This window comes from Stegodyphus dumicola, chromosome 3 (assembly GCF_044657685.1).
Source record: "Stegodyphus dumicola isolate Sdum_Otavi_A_Nest chromosome 3, ASM4465768v1".
NCBI classification, from domain to species: Eukaryota; Metazoa; Arthropoda; class Arachnida; order Araneae; family Eresidae; genus Stegodyphus; species Stegodyphus dumicola.
In genome coordinates, this window is record NC_140770.1 from 147,823,702 (window position 1) to 147,838,029 (window position 14,328).

Genomic DNA, 14,328 nt, shown 5'->3' on the forward strand with positions numbered 1-14,328 from the left:
AGAAAGTCATAGTGTTTTTTTTAATAGGTTTAATACCAGTTTGAGAACTTTTGGGAGAGTGATGTGTAGGTTACAAGATTTCAGTGAATGTATTTAAAAGGGGGAGATTTTATAGTTTCTTTATCCTTATAAAAATGTAATTTGTGTTTCTGCCTTATTCATATATTGTGACCAGTAATTTTATCCATATTACTACCTTATTAATTAAGTTTTGAATTATTTCCCCATTCCTGTTTTTGGAATTTTGTATATATATATGTATATATGCAAGCTAAAAAGTACATAAATCAAAATGAAAAATGTTGTAATTTAGAAGTAGATGCATAAAAATTAAAGCTGTTTGGTCATCCTTTTATCACTGACATGTGCATGAATAATGGTGGCAAAAAGCACACCTGTTCTTTAAGAACTACATTGGTGTCTTTTAAAAATGTAGTCAAAGCCACGTGAAGCAGCAGGTAGTAGAAAGTTGACAGTATTGAAACAAGAGAGAGAATGTAACATGTCCAAGATGAAAGTTTGGTTCAGACTGATTTGGCTTTGATTTAACTTTATTTGAAATGGTTAATTTTAAATAAAATTAAACTACTGACGTTATTATTGGCTAAATAAATAAAATTATATGAATTGCTGTGTCATTAGTCTTACATAAGAATCATATGCCAGTAATTTGTAATTTTTCTTGGAATGATGCAGGTTTTAAAACAGAAAGGGAAAATAAATTATAAAAAATTAAAGTAGAGTGTAGGAACTATTGTGAATTAAAGTTAGAATTTTGATTTACTGTTTTTTTTTTTAAATCATATATATATATTCTAATACTTACAGTTATCCCATGCCTGGGGTTTAGTGCATTTGTGTATTTTAACTACTATATTTACTTGCATTTTATTAATTTTATCATATCAAAATTGAGAGGGGAAATTACGCAAACAATTTAACTTCTGAAAGATGCAGCTACAGTACAGATAAACTACCAGTAACTATCACACTATTATTTATTTAAAAGAAGCATATAGTCCATTAGAAATACATAGTAATATTAGCAGTACAATATTTAATAAAATATTCATTTCTTCATCCCTGTATCTTAAATCTCCCTTGCTTTTTTTATTGCCTACTACTACTCCCTGGGCTGCAAATCATTCAGTGCTGCTGCAGCAGCACATCATTCTCTCAAAAGTTTTCTGTCATCTGCTACAGCTTGCAATAAATGAAATTTGGAGTATGCCACTCCCAGATTCCTTGTATCAATGCTTCATTACTTTTAATGTTTACGATTGTGAGTAAGTGGAAAGGGGGAAGCTTTGGCATAACTTTGCAATTAGTTTGCAAGAGGAAGATAAATTTGTTAGTAAGATAAAAACAACTATTACATGGCCAAATCCATTTTAAAGTAATTTAGTGGAGCTCACATTCTGAATGCCTTCAGGGAGGGGAAAATTACATAAATATGTTTAAAAATTTCAGAAATTTATGCTAAAAAACTGGGGGGGGGGAGAAGGGAAATAGATGAATAAAGTAATAAAGTGAATTTCCTGATATAAATGCTTGCATATAATGATGCATCTAAGAAGTGCATTAATGAATAAAAAAAAGGTTACATTTTGTAACTATTAATTGGAAGGAGTAACATCTGTTTAATATTAATATTGTAATTTTATTTAATTAATATTTATTCATCTGCATTAAGTAGCAATTTCAAATGCAATTTAAATATTTGATTGTCCTAAATTTTTTAATCCATGTGCATGTTTAGGATTCAACATTTTCTTCTCCATAAAATAGAAGTATATTGTTCCGGGTCAAATGTTTGTGTATGACTAAATGGAAGTTTGTTAATTAATAATATCAGTTGTATTCTCTGTGTGTGTCATTTTATCAAATATTTCAAATCATCTGCAAGTTTTTTTCTATTTGCATAAATTTTTGCTATTCCCCAAAAATCTCTATACTTTTTTAATTATGTAAGATATTTATCTATTCTTAAAAAGAATTAAATATTATTATATGTAAATAAAATTTTTAAATTCTGAATAATATATGTTATTTAAATAAAGTATAGTATAAAAATACTTAATTATGCATTAAAATTTCTTTAATCGACAGAACATTTGAAAATAGCATTACGCATTTAGTTCTTAAAGTTTTATTTATTTAATTGCATAAAAATGTTTTAAGTAACTTTTTCAAAATCTAATTAAAAATAGATTAGATATTACATTTTAGCAATTAGCAAAAATAAGATATACAGTCAAAAGTCGTTAATTCGGACACCCATAATCCGGAATGATCTATAATCCGGACCTCAAAACTGCAAACTTTCTGCACATGCATTGGGCGTTTACGGCTGCGCATATGCGTGTGCGCATGTGCATAATACGTTTACGCATGCGCGTTTAATGTATAACGGACGGTATAAGCTAAAATTACCTATTTCAGTTAATGTTGCAGATTGCGTTGTTCCTTAATCTTCCAATTGGATCCGGCTTATAATTTTTTGCAGACTGTTAGAGCAATTTTATAAAAGTAAGCTTGAACTTTCAATTATGTCAAATAGAATTTCCGATGCTGGAGCACCCAAAGGATCTACAAAGCAAAAGTATGTTTCGATGTCCATCAAACAAAAAGTAGAATTGCTGCAAAAAATGGATAAAGGCATATCCTTTGTTTCTCTAACCATTCCGAAATCTGTTTATCAATTTCACACTGCTCTGCGGGGGGGCGGGACGCCGCAGTGCGCAATGAATTGGAAGGTGATCTGTCAGCACTATCCTTATCTTCAGAGCAGATGTTTTTATTTTATTTGGCTTATAATTCCTTACTAAATGTAGTATTTCATCTCGATGTACTCTGTCTTTGATATGATATAAATCAAATTCCTCGTCATTATAATTATCTTCCGATAGTGAAGAAAGTGACACAGAGGTTATTGAAAACGAAAAAATTTCGATTTACAAATTAGTCGGTATTTTTGACACAGCAATTATAGGACTTGAACAGCGGAACTTTGTAACTGAACAAGAAATTATGATTGTTTATAGAATTAAAGAGAAAGTATTATCACATAAAACGAAGCAACTTATACAACTTACATTGAAAGAAATGTTTAATAAAGTAAACAAATAAATATTAAGCTTTTTTTTTGTAAATTTTGATACCCTTTAGATCATAATTGTTCTTTATTTCATAAATTCCGGTTTCATATTTTTAATTTTATAATTTTTGCATGCCATCTTACCAGATTTAAGCTGATGATCTATAATCCGGAATCGCCGAGGTCCTGACGAGTTCGGATTAACGACTTTTGACTGTATTACTTTTTCATGAAATATGTTACTTATATGACCGAAATGTAAAATAATATGTTGATTTTTCATAATTATATATATATATACACATACATATAGAAAGTTTAACACTGAGTTAAAAAAGTGAAAATAACTTTTCCCCTCTCAGGTGCATTGTACAGAAAACGACCAGAAGCTAGTGCCACAACAAAAGCCATTCTGGAAAGTAGCTTTCGAGCAGAAGATCAGGTTTATGCTTGTCATTTCTGTGATTATACTACCTACCACAAAGTAAATTTTGAATCACATATTATTACACATACTGGAGAACGTCCTTTTGTATGTTCAATATGTAATAAGGGCTTTACTCAGAAGCACAATCTTCAATATCACTTCATGATTCATCGTGGTTTGAAACCTTATGTGTGTGAAGTATGCAATCAAGGCTTCCGACGTAGTTATTGCTTAAAACTGCATAAAGAAAAACATGGGCATTAATTTGTTAATTTAGAATACAATCAAACCCTGCTATAGTGAACCCAGTTTATAATGAACCTCCAGCTGTAATCAGTGAATGTTTTGGTCCCTTCAAGTTTCCTATAGACTTAACCTCTTTGCTGCCAAAGTCGAGAAACTGAAGTTCTCCATGCCTGTGAGCTTGGAGCCCTGAACATTACTGTTTGCTTCAGCACATTTTATAATTAAGCCTAACAGGCAAAAATAATTCCTATAAAATCAACTTTTTATCAAAACATTTGGACTATTGTATGTGTTATTTAAATATTATTTTTTATAATATGAATCAAGAATCCTAATATTATCAAATTAAATAAAAATTCAAAGTAAGTTTATTAGCAGTATTAGTAATATTGATTACATTTACATATTTAAATTACTTTGGTACAATAATGAACTAAAAAAAAACTTAAGAATTAAATGTTAGTACATGTTATGTCTTAGTGCTCGATTTACATACAAAATTTTAAACCTCTTGCATGATATATTTTTAAATCTGAATGCTCATTGTAAGCATTGCTATTGTACATTCAAAGGATAAAATAATGAATAACATTCATAACAGCAAAGCTAATACTCAAGAGATTCCCTTCAATAAGATTTTGCAGCATTCTGACATAATTTATGTACATTTAAAGTTTGAAATAATAAAACACTGCATTTCAGTGCATCAGATATTATATGGTGGGCCATGCAATGATATTTTGCTTCCTTTAATACAGCACTAAGTTACTACCTTATCATGTCTTATCATGTTTGATATGGTGGGCCCATGGAGGGTAACTGAAGTGTACCATATATGATATGCTGGGAGTGGAAAGGGAAAATGGGATATAACAATTTATATTTCAAACTTTTTTCTAATATTTCTGAAACTTCCTACTGAAAAATTACTAACCCTTAAATTCATCCTGTTTAGGGTATTAGAATAATGAAAAACACCTTTAGGTTACTGTTCTTTTGTGTGTACTTCCATCTTTCTCTGTGTTCTAAACAAAAGGCTATATATGAGGCAAGTGTAGCACTCAGTTCTTAAAAAACCAGGGCATCCTGCTGTGTCATGCATTGAGTCAAAGAACCATTGATCCATTTACACAAAGAGCTTAAATTGGTTCTTTAACTGAACTTTTATACTACACATGTTCAATGCTGATGCTTATTCATAATTGTAAATATGTATTTCAGATGAAAATGTGTAATTTGAGAGTTGAGTCTTTATGCTAAGTAACTTTTCATATAAAATTATTCACACATGATGAAACAGAAAAAACAATTTAAAACTTGCTTGTATATATTAATAATTGTAATTTGACTTTTATTTTTTTAATTATAGTTATTATTAACATTTTCTGAAAGATGTGACAAAGCTAATCACTTTTTCTATGTGATTCATCAATCAGTTTTACATTATTTTATGAGATCATCCATTTTTTCCCCTTGTCAGATTGGATGTAGTGAACGAAATTTTTGGTCCCATGAAGTTCATTATAGCAGGGTTTGACTATACACTTTTAGCATTTCTTGGGTTATATTATTTATTTATAGTTTATTAATATATAAACTGTAAATGATGTATAATTTATAGTTTATTACTCAGCATTCAAAATTTATAGAAAATCTAGGTTTATAGGATGTGATAAGCACCTAATTATTATAATAAATATATATTTTTTATGCTTGAAAATAACAGTTAAATATGCATTGAACTGGCCTTTTTTTCATATAATTTCAGAATTTGTCTATGAGAAGTAAACATTATTTGCTCTGATATTAGAGCTTAAATTCATAATTAACCTGTCTTTGACTGTGGAATCATGCAGTTACGAGACTTGAAAGCAGTTTCTGAATCTGTGCTGATGAGTTAATTGTTATCATACTATTGGTCAGTGACAGCCAGTAGATTTTGAATATCTGAGAAAGATATGCTGTTTACAAAAAATGATTTGGTGGGGGAGTAATATACTAATATATAACTTCATTTGAGAGGTCTGAGATTTATCATTTAGTGCTTAATAATACTCATATTTTTGTGCCAAAGCAACAAACAAACTAATTACTAATCACAAACTGATCATGCTGATAATGTTGCCATTTTGAAACACAAATAAAATAATGTGCAAGGGTACTTAAATACATAAAGTCTTGTTTTCAAACTACCAGCCATTTAGCACTAGCCTTTGAATCATCTAATCTTAGATGACTGGCTGATAATGTAGGATAAATAATAAATAATATTTAGCAGAGATGGGTTACCTTTCATTTACATTATTCTGTTAAATTACTGTTTATATTTTACTTGAGCAATGTCATACTTATGTGATAAAATTTTAAACATTTTAGATTTTTAATGTGATATTTTTTATCTATTTGTGATGGGTAAAATTTATTTACTTTTAATTTTTTTAGTAGGTAAGTTTTAGCTTGTATTATGCAAAAATAGTGAAGAATTTAATATACATAATGAATCACGTGCAATCCATTTGTAGTTATCAATAGTTTTTTTTCTTCTTTCCTCTTCTGTACATTTTTTAAAAATTATATAAATTATACATTCTCTTTGTTAATGTTTGTTATTTGCTAACATTTCAATATGTTACTAGTAGCCTTTACAATGCCAAAGGAAAATATATAAGCATTCCAAAAGTTAGTTTCTAAAATATTTCTTTAGGAGCTAGGTTCATTTGAATGTAAGATTTTGTGCACTATATTCAATGGTGGCAATTTTCCCCATATAATTATCATGACAGTTAAAAAGGACAATTTTTAATGGCATTTTTATAAAATGTAGTGTTCTGGATCATTGAAATAAGTTGACTGCATGGATATTTTCAGAATATGTTCCAGTAATGTAACACAAACACAATCCACACTTTTTAAGCTTCTTTGATGAGTAATCTTCATTGTGTTTATAATAAATGATGAAACAAACAAACCTGGACATTGGTACCTTGTCATCCTGTTCTGACATCTTTGTCCATCTCATGATCATCAAGATATTCCTTTAGAACTGGGCAGAAATGAAAAATCATTTGCATGTAAACTGGGAGTATATGACATGTAGCCCAAAGTTTGCATGGAAAATTCTTACAGAATCTCCTAAATCAGATAAATTAACAGAACTTTTGTCTGAAAACCTGTATAATAATGGCAATTCATAGACATTCCATTGTTATAGATTATACAAATGCATTAACTTTTATTTCCAAGTAATTGACCAGACCTGCTTCCAGCATGATTAATGCTTTAAGGTCATCCGTATAGTGGATGCCTTGTATTAATTAAACTTACTTAATAATTTAACGAAATATACTTTTATTTAACTGTCCCTTGAATGAATAAGTTAGCTGGCATGTTAGGAAGCAGACTGTGTTTGAAGCCAGCCCTGTAATTGACCAACATATCTTTCCCATTCTAAAGTATAACAGCCGTAACTTTACCAATAGGCAGTATGATCCTGAATTCTTAGTTCATGAGAAGCCCAATGATTCCATATTTTGATTCCATAGTGCAAGAATCCTATCATTAGTGAATATGCATTCCAGAAAATCTCTGCATATTGTTGCAAGGAGACAAAGAAATGCCATTTAGTTTGTCTTGTCATTCTTGGGGAAAAGCATGTTGGGGAAAACCATTATGTACATATTTTAGAAATCATTCGGGACACTATTCTAAATGACAGATTCAAGTCATGTTCATTCACTGTCATTTAATAATTCTCCAGTAGCATGCATTCTTAAGAAATATCTTTATGGCCATAAATTTAAAAGTGGCAAAGTTATCAAAACAGTGCTGACATGGTGGCTTGCTGTCCTGTTTTACAAGATGGATTATGTGGAATCAGGGTGACTATGTGGAAAAATAAAGTATCCATCATGAAACTGCTGTATAATGCTGTATTACATTCATATAAAGTATGCTTTCAAAATAATTATTTTGTCAGTTTACGGTTGGAATATCTCTTGCAGTTAATAGTTTATAAAAATAAAATTTAGTGCATTATATTCTAGATATTGTGCACCATAGCTAGTCTCACCATTCTTACTGAAGTATGTTAATTTGTTGATTAAAAGAACATTTTCTTTTTTCTTTCTTTTAGCAGCTAAGAAAATTATTTTTGATAAAACCTAGAGTGCATCCATATTGGAAACTTGTTTATTAAGATAAGCTTAGAAATTAATTTCTTTTCAAAGGGTAAACTGCCAGCCCTTGGGCAAATGCATTTGTTTAACTTATCAGTCTACATTTACTATTTAAACAATTTAATATATGAATATTTATACACAAACATATATTTTTAACTTGCACTTTTTTAATCCTGCTTCCTCTTTTGTTTCTTTTATAATAGTGTACTCAATTCTTTGTCTTCTTTGTGTGGACAAACTGCATAATAAGTGCAAATAAAAATAGAACTCATTCAATTTCTGACTATTTATACAAGTAAAACTTTCATGTTGAAATAAAATTGCTTAAAGATATTGTTGTACTGTCTGTTATTTAATTTTCAAATCATATTGATATTGTATTGAAAGTACAATATATGTGAGTTTTCATTTTCAGTACATACATATATTGCATTTTTGATACAGTGATATTCTTTATTTAGTTATGTATTTGATTGAAGTGCATTTTTTAATGCAGAAGTTCTATGTAACACAAGATCAATTTTGTGTTATATGAAGTATCATTTTTGTGTTATTTCATGTATGCTACATATTATGGAAGCATTTAAACTAATTTTTTGTTTAACATACCATAGAAAAATTGCCTTAGATAACTTATGTGAGTGCATTTTTTGCATATTGCTTAAAATTTATATAATATTTGTATCACATTAACTGAACTGACTGTACTGCATATTAGTTTTATTATTATCATATTGTTAACATTAGCACACATTATCAAAAGTTGAATATATACTCTCAGTGAATTTTGTATACAATTAGCGGAAACGAAAGTGTATGCTTTTTAACATTAATACAGAATTATGTGAGTACTTTTATATATTTTTCATAGACTGTGTGTATGTACAGTTAAGAACTAAATGACAAAATGCACAATTTTTTTGACATATAGTACTAGTAAAAGTGTACCTTTTCTGATTGACATATTAATTTCTTGCTGTAACATCAATAATTATATTTCTCAAAATTACACTTCTATTAAAATTACCTGAAGACAAAATTAATAAGCAGCATCTCTTTTAAGGTTTTCCCTTTTAATCTATTATTTTAGCATTTTTGTCATTCTGAATTTTAATATTTGATTTAATAACTCTTTCCCTGAATATGTTTTGGAAATACTGCATTTATTTTGTTTCTGCATATGTTTCCTTCATTTCTAGAATATGGTTCTTATCGCATCTATTCCAAAATTATTGAAAATTGTTATGTAGCCTTAGTTAAATTTGACAAGAATTAAAAGTTGATTTTATTGTATTTGTGAAAACTATAAATTTGCTATGGAATTGGTCAGATAAAAATGAGAAGTTGTTGAGGAAGTATGTTACTCAATAGTTTTTTTCAATATGTACCTGTACTGTATACCATACTCGTAATAACAGTAAACCGGATTAGCACATCTTTGTCAGTTTGATTTAAAACTGAGATATTGTGGAAATATTCTACTGGTTATGAAGAACTTTAAAGGATGATATAATTAATGAATTCCAGATGAAGCTGTGATAATATTCGGTTCATATTTCATTATCTTTGGTCATTGGTAATATCTCATTGTTGACTGATTAGCTGTGTGATGAAATAAAATTTTTACACATGCGACTCTAATATTGCAAAATTATATCAAGGCTGTGCTACCACCTTTCAAGATATTTAAAATAACTGAGTATTTTCTAGAAAGACCTTGTAATAATTAAATCTTAATTTATAAAATAAATTTTATGTTCTTTGAGCTAAATAAAATTTGTTATTTAAATAAACTTTGAAAAAGCATCTGGACGAATTCACTGATAAAAGGTATCACCTTTTATCTATTTTCAGTTGTTATTTATGAGGTGTAAATATGTAATACATATTAAAAACTGCAGAAATTGGAGGGGGGAAGGCATGAAAAATACTGAGTGTAACAAAATAACAAAAGTTTTCCTTCCCCTTGCTTTTAAAAATTCATAAAAAAAAAAAAAAAAGTTTTCATTGGATATTTATGTCATAGATTCAAAACTTTAAAAAATATAGATGGTTCTGCATTGTAAAAAACATAGGGATGCAAATGAGGTTAGCTTTTAAAAACGTCATGCACATGAAAAACTCAGTTTTTTTTTTTTTTTTTTTTTTGCTGGTGCTTATCCACAGACTTTAATGATGATTTATAGTAGAGTGAGTTTGATTAATAAGCCTCATTAGTTGTAAAATTGTTTTATTTGACCACAAGATCAGGTATTTCAGTTTTGCGATAGTTTCGTGTAGAGAAATAGCTTAAAATGATTATAACAGCAGTAAAAGCTTTTGTTTTACACTTTGAAGAATTTGGCCAGCAATACTACCTGAAAATATAATGCTTATGCAAAATGCTGCATCCTGGCATATAAACAGCTTCTGTGAAGCAGTTCTTTGTGAGGGCATTTAGTCTTGGGTGATTAATTAGTCATTCAGAGCCTGTCTTGTCCAGTATTGTAACTGAGACAGCCTATCTCAGTTATAATACCGAACGTCTGTTGGTTTTTGGTTGTGGAGCTATTTGAAATTTCAAGTCTGCACCAGCAGTCCATCATCTCTATCATAAATCCCTTTGGGTCAATAGCACCAGCCTAGGTGAAGCAGTTTCTCCTGAAGGCTTTTGGTGCTGGCTGACTGATTTATGACTCATGTCCTGCTGCCTAGTATTTTTAACTGCCAGAGCAAGACATCTGAGGACTTTTGATTGTGGACCATTTGAAATCCTGGGTGTATATCAGCAGCCCATCATCCCTAGTATAATATTTCCATTGATTGAATAGTAACAGATACTCGGTGCATCAAGGTAATTCATGCTTTTAGAATGTGATATCCTATAGAAAGAGGGTAGAAAGCATAGTTGTTTGGTATTAGAGGAAGCTTTCTTTTGTTAAAGGTCATCCAAAGGATAAAATGACAATGTAGTGCTATCTATCAGCAGAATTTTAAACTAAAAGTATTCTCCCTCCTTTTTTATGGTAAAAACATCTAGATTTTTGCCATGAATCCTCATATAGTAATTCATTCATTTACTATGGATTTTTATGTATTTTGTGTAAATACATACACAAAAAGAAGCTCATAAATAAATGTGGAATGGTGTCTTAAAAGAGACAGAATCCAAAACATGAAATAATCTATAAAACAGCACTATCTATAAAGCAGAACTTTTAGGAGTAATGTAATATTTAGTATTAAATATATCATTTGTATTCAAAATGTTTTGTTTACTATCTTTTTAACTTTAATTTTCAGCAAGTACTGTTCTGTTGCAGTGTTTTCATCATCTCTGCGTGGCCAACTTAATTTCAAGCAGTTTCCAAAAGAAAATGTCAGTTCAAGTAGTAAAGAATATCAAAATAATGGTTTTTATAAATGTTCATGGTGTACATATTCATCATGGGACCGTAATCGCATGAAACAGCATGTAACAATCCATACTGGAGAAAGATCATTTTGCTGTCCGCATTGCAAGAAAAGATTTAATAGGAAAAGTAACATGAAAAAGCATGTATTTTTACAGCATAAATTGAGTTCAATAAATTTTATTCGAAGCTAGTTATTATGTTCTTTGGTAAGAAAGTTAATTAATTGATTTTACTTTCATTTGGTATACTGACTATATCATTGTAATGGAAATTAAAATAATATAAATTCGGACTTCAAATAACTAAAATCTTAAAAACTTTCCAAAACTGTATTTGTAACACACATAATTGTAATGTATTTGCTGGCCTATAAAATTGCTTCAGGGTCTGCCAGTTTGAGACTGAGTCCTATTTCCTTCTTATCACAATGATGGACAGTTGTTTAGTGTAGTCACCATCTACTGGAATCTTTCTCATTTACTCAGGGTCTGCTCCAAACATAGGGTTCGTACGGTCCTTGAGTCCTTAGATTTTTTGGAATCGATTTTTGGTCCTTAAAAGTCCTTAATTTTGGCCAAAATAAACAGAAGGTCCTTAATTTTAATCATCTGAAATTTCTGTCTGTTTTTACGACTGTCATTTTGAGGAATATTTTTGGCGATTCGCTGCCGTATATATGGTAATCTTTTGAATGGGTTCATGAGTTATAATTTGTTTAATTTTTTTATATATTTAATTTTTATTTTAATATAAATGATGGGATACTCGAGTTTCTAAGCAAGAAGTGAAACATAAGCATTTCATTTTTTCTAGTAAAGAGCTCTTAAACAACTTTTTGCTTTTGGGGATGTGAATTCTTTTATTAAACGGTTCTAAATTTGGCGACTTTTCAACATTTTGGCGATTTTAAGATTAGTTTCTATAGAAAATTTTTAATTCCAAAATCAGAATTTTTCGACAATTTTTTTAAAACATCGTAACATTGATAAATTTTATTAAAATAATGGTAATATATTGAAATTATATTTAAAAAATAACATTAAAATAAAACATTCTTTTTCGCTGTCATATTATAAAGTTTCATTTTGGCAACTTATAAAATATTTTAAATCTGAAAAATAAACAAGGTATAATGCTATAAAGCACAATTTACAAAACAGCTCTTAGCAAAAGCAAAATTAGATATGTAATTAATTAAAAATGTCTTGTTTTTAATTTTTTCATAGTAAGAGTTTTTCCCATGTAATTGTCTCAGAATGTACATCAGTTTTCTCTATAAAATTAATTTTATACTTTCCCCCTCCTACTTTTTTCCAAAATATTTCTGGCTTTTTTTTTGTTAGAGAAATGGTAGGGATAATTTTTCTTTAGGATTTTAGACATTGCAGCTTGGAAAGTTTAAAAGGATTTGAAGGCAAGATTTATGGACCCACGATTCTAGAAGTTTCGAGAAATATGTGACAAAATGAAAAATGTCTCCATAGTATCAACACATAGTGGATGTATTTTACAGAAAGTTTGCAATGAATTTCTTAATTTTGGGAGGACATCTGGAAGAACAATGAAAACATATTTAAATGTATTACTTCTGATACTAGAGTCTTAACATGTATATCTTCTCTTTATTTTCTCTCCTTTTCACTAGACAGAAGCATGAAAAATATCAAAAATGCTTCTGATCTTATCACATCGGCAGGCATTATAGAAAGGGATTTTTTTATTAATAAAGAAATTGATAACTTGCAATTTAAAAGAATTGTCTAATATTTCTTAATGCATCATACATATAGCTGGCATTAGACATTTTCTTACCTGATGCAATTTCTGTAGATCCTAAATTCTGCTGCTGCTTCCTAAATGCTGCCTACTGCCTTTCTAAATTTTGCTTCCAATGCTTGCTCTAAATTTCATTTGCCATTTCTAGATTTTGTTGTTCGGTGTATCACTAAATTCTAGAAATTCTGCCACATCAGCTCTGTAACCGTCCTTTACTATATATATTTCATATTGCTTCTGAATGTTCATATTACTAAAGAAATAAAATTAGCTGCTTTTTCTGTACATTGATCCTTCTCCAAAAACATTTGCACAAAACATCAGAGTTTCTGCACTGAACACGGGGAAAGTTACACATGGGGTATTCAATAATTTACAGAATCTTCATACCTGTCTGAAAACTACATTTTTGTGCACAAAAGTGATCAAATCATTATTAGCTAGGTGTCTGTATTTTAACTCTGTTTAATTATAATCCAAACGAAGTCTTTATCTGAACTTTATTATTTAACATATAGTACTTTCAATCACAGAAATAATTGAGATGGTGCAAATATTCATGTTCTGGCATTTTTATTTTTTTTTAAATCAGTTTTATAAAAATTACTAAATTTAACTTTTTATACGTTCTCTTAATTACTATACTTATATTTAGGAAAATTTTAGGCTCATTATAAAAAATTAAAAAAAAAAAAAAATACTCCCATATAAATAGAGTTAACATATATTTTATTTCAAAATTTGGGGTATTTAATGTCATTTTCAACTTGCCTGGAGGGGTCAGTTAATAAATAAATTAGAGTAACTTAAGATTGATATTTTCCCTTGAAATGCCATTCAATATTCTTTTGTGATTTATTACTGGGTAGCATTCTGTAATTTATATATTTGTTATAGTTAGTGTGCCAAAAGAATTTTCACAAATAATTTAGGCTTTCAAATGCTATAAATATGTTAATATTCTCATGAAATTTTATTATTGTATAATCATAATTTAATAATTCATTAAACTAGGAATAGTTTAAATTTGTGCCAATAATGTAAAAGCTGGCTATGTGTCAGCACTGAAGCTTTGATAGTGTTATAACATTTCCTTTTTGGACAAAAAAAAAAAAAAAAAAAAATTGTTTTGATGACCATTTCTCATGACAATCTGCACAGAAGTACTTGTCATTTAATCTATTAACATCAGAAATCTATTTTTTAAAT

At 29.0% G+C, this 14,328-nt stretch overlaps 1 long non-coding RNA gene across 5 annotated transcripts in view; it reads left to right on the forward strand.

Moving 5' to 3' along the window:
- LOC118194086 (uncharacterized) overlaps positions 1-11,535 on the forward strand; it is a 36,720-nt gene extending 25,185 nt beyond the window's left edge. For 4 of the 5 annotated variants that reach the window (XR_015040292.1, XR_015040293.1, XR_015040296.1 and 1 more), the window contains 2 exons: positions 3,460-3,581; positions 11,231-11,535. This is a non-coding gene — a long non-coding RNA (uncharacterized LOC118194086). The remainder of the gene's footprint in view (positions 1-3,459; positions 3,582-11,230) is intronic. The other variant, XR_015040295.1, reaches the window with a different exon arrangement.
- The last annotated feature ends 2,793 nt before the right edge of the window (positions 11,536-14,328 follow it).